Source organism: Apodemus sylvaticus, chromosome 2, assembly GCF_947179515.1.
Source record: "Apodemus sylvaticus chromosome 2, mApoSyl1.1, whole genome shotgun sequence".
In the NCBI taxonomy this organism is placed as follows: Eukaryota; Metazoa; Chordata; class Mammalia; order Rodentia; family Muridae; genus Apodemus; species Apodemus sylvaticus.
This window is the reverse complement of record NC_067473.1, coordinates 85,738,635-85,742,186: the sequence shown is the minus strand read 5'-3', so window position 1 is coordinate 85,742,186 and position 3,552 is coordinate 85,738,635. Positions and strand designations below refer to the sequence as shown.

At 41.5% G+C, this 3,552-nt stretch overlaps 1 non-coding gene across 1 annotated transcript; it reads right to left on the bottom strand.

The window, feature by feature from the left end:
* Positions 1–876: 876 nt before the first annotated feature.
* Positions 877–1,008, bottom strand: LOC127679522 (small nucleolar RNA SNORA19). Its single transcript, XR_007976824.1, has one exon. It is a non-coding gene; the product is annotated as a small nucleolar RNA SNORA19 (small nucleolar RNA).
* Between the last annotated feature and the right edge of the window lie 2,544 nt (positions 1,009–3,552).

The window sequence follows — 3,552 nt, the reverse complement described above, 5'->3', positions numbered from 1 at the left end:
ATGGATACAAAAAGTATGGTATATTTACACAATGGAGTACTATTCAGCCATTAGAAACAATGAATTCATGAAATTCTTAGACAAATAGATGGAGCTGGAGAACATCATACTATGTGAGGCAACCCCGTCTCAAAAGATCAATCATGGTATGCACTCACTGATAAGTAGATATTAGCCTAGAAACTTTGAATACCCAAGACATAATCCATCTTAAATGATGTCCAAGAAGAATGGAGGAGTGACCCCTTGTTCTGGAAAGACTCAGTGCAGCAGTATAGGGAAATACCAGAACAGGGAAGTGGAAAGGGGTAGATGGGGGAACAGAGAGAGGAAAGAGGGCTTATGGGACTTTTGGGGAGTGGGGAGCCAGAAAAGGTGAAATCATTTGAAATGTAAATAAAGAATATATCAAATAAATAAAAACATAAATAAAAATGTAAAAAAAAGAGTTAAAAAAGATGTTAAAGTTAAAAAAGAAACTTTAACATGTTATAAGACTTGACATATATTTTCTCTTTTTATTTTTTTTTATTTTATTTTTTTCTACTGCACAAAAAAACACAGGGTTAATAATAACAGCTACTACTTAATCACACTTTTTCTGTGCAATTTCATGGTAGCCACAAGAAGCAGAAATTATGCCCATTGTTCACAAAAGGAAAAACTAAAGTTCATACAATTCAGCCTAGCAATAGACTACTGGATCTAAGGCTTCAACCCCAGGTCCCAAATCATAAGCTATGACCACACTAAACATATCCATTTTCTGAATTCCCCATTTAATAAATGAAAAAACCTAATGGTCACATATTCATAAAGGCCTGCTACTTACCTAATATAAATCTTCCCAGTTTTTTTTTTGTTTGTTTTGTTTTTTTTTGTCTGAAGGAGACTGGCAGAATTACTATATTCAGTTACTCTGCTAATTAACCTTCAACTATTTGTATAGCACATAAGAAATAACACTGCTCACATATTCAAAAGAGAGCAGGTCAATGAAATGTGCAAATTGATAATTTTATACACTCCATATTTATTTATTCCCCACCCTGCCAATTGCCATCCTCCTTCTGACTGTTCCTCCGTCATCCCTCTGACTGTTCGACATACCATATATCCTCCCTTCCCCACTGTCTCCACATGGATTTCTCCACTCCCCCATCCCACCTAGTCTTTAAACTTCTTGGGGCCTCCAGTCTCTTGAGGGATAGATGTGTCATCTCAACACAGACCCAGCAGTCCTCTATTATATATGTATTAGGCATTTCATATCAGCTGGTATATGCTGCCTGTTTGGTGGTCCAGTGCTTGAGAGATCCCAGGGTCTAGATTAATTGAGACTGCTGGTCCCCCTACAGGGTTGCCCTCAGCTTTAGTCAACCTTCCCTAATTCAACAACAGGAGGTCAGCTGCTTCTGTCCACTGGTTGGGTGCATATATCAACATCAAACTCTTTCAACAGCTTTTTGGATTTTCCAGAGTGCTGTCATGCTAAATCCCTTTTTGTGACCACTCCATAGCCTCTGTAATAGTGTTAGGCCTTGGGACTTCCCCTTTAGCTGGGTAACACACTTTGGACCTTTCACTAGATTGTCTTTTCCTCTGGCTTCTCTCTGTTTCCATTGCTGTAATTATTTTTGACAGGAACAATTATGGGTCAGAGTTATGACTGTAGGATGGTGTGTGTTAATAATGGGGTCCCATGTCCTGCCCAGAGCTTGGACCACTGGGTGCATTGGGACATGGAAGTTTGACTTGTGTGAACCCCATGGAACCACCAGATAGGCACTGGACTGTGAGAAGCCACAGAACCTAGCTCCTAGAATGGGAAAAGACTGTCTGAGATCCCTGCAGGATCTGCCAGAGTTGGATCAGGTTCCCTGCACAGAGGCTGAGGAAGACCAGTTCTCAGACGCTTGGGTAACCCAGATGCAGCTGAATGCTGCAGAAGAGCTGAGAACAGTGTGTGTGCCCATGGGCAGTTTCAGGCTCAGGGCCAAAGGGAAAAGGGGAAGGGGAGAGTACTAGCTGGATTCCATGGGGATTGCTCTGAGTGCTGCTAGAGTTGGAAGCAGAGCAGATGGGAACACTGGGAGTCCTAAGTGGGAGATTAGAGGTATAGCTCTTTAGGGAAAGACCTGTTCCAATATTCCAGCACAGTGGGTCTAGATGAGAAGAGGGAGTCAATGGTTTTAGAGGGTTTATTTTAGAGAAATAGAGAAAGGGAGAAGGTAGAGAAGTAAAAGCCAGCCGTGGCCACATGGAGATGGGGGGCAAGAGAAAGCAGAGAGATGGGGAGCAAAGGTTCAAGAGAGAGGGGAAGGAGTAAGAGCATAGAAATAGTGAGCAAGAGAGAGAGGAGTGGTCAAGAAATCCCTTTTAGAGTGGTCTGGGTCTACCTGACTGTTGCCAGGTAACTGTGGGGAAGAGCATACCTGGATGTTGCCTGGTGACTGTAGGGGTTGAATCCAGACAGAATACCAGTGGCTTGGAGCACTGCCCTACATGAATGAGGGGCACAGTATTATGGAGAGCTGAGGGCTTGTATCAGGATCCTAGTGTCTGTGAGCATGGTCAACTGTCAGTCCCTTCCAAAATTATCTACAAATTCTCAGGAGTTTAAGCCTATCTCAATCAGAACACAGGTTACCTTTCACAATTCCATGTGATGGCCCCCCCTCTCCCTCATTTGATGTTCTATCTTCCTGTTGAATGTAGGCTCCATAAGTTCCTTCTCCCTACTGTCACACATTTCATTTAAGGTCCCTCCCTTTTAGTCCTGTGAGTCTTTTCACATCCCACATCTCTGCTCCATTCTGGAGGGTCCCCCCCAACCTCCTAGCTCATGAGGTTGCCTGTTTCCATTCTTTCTACTGGCTCTCAGATTTTCAATCCTTTTCCCTCCCCCAGGGTGTGATCAGGTTACCATCTCCTCCCAGTTTCCCAGGCCTGGCCATTTTTCCTCCCAGGTCCCACCCTCCCTCCCGGGTCAATCCATCCATCCCCACTGGTGACTGACTTCTCCTTCCCATGTGGGACTGAGGCATCCTCACTTGAGCACTTCAACTTGTTGATCTTTTTGAGTTCTGTGGACTATATCTTGGGTATTCGGTACTTTTTATTTTGGCTAAAATCCACTTATTAGTGAATACATTCCATGCATGTCATTTGGGTCTGTGTTACCTCACTCAGGATGATGTTTTCTAGTTCCATCCATTTGCCTGCAAAACTCACGATGTCAGGATATCCTCATTTTTTTTTGTTATTTTTTTCTATTTTCTTTTTGATTTCAATTCGTTCATTTATTGAAAAGGGACCTAAAGGGAAATAAAAACACTTTGTGATAAAATTAAGGATTCATATGAAAAATATTTCAGATAAACAAGTTAAAATTGACAATTTTCATGGAAAATTAAGGAGTAAAGTGGTAGACATGTAAAAGATTGCTAAATTAATTGAAATATGAGATAAAACCTTTTATGATAGAATTGAAGATTTATGTGGAAAATATTTCTGATAAAATTATAGAAAAGTGTAGGAAAACATGTTAGA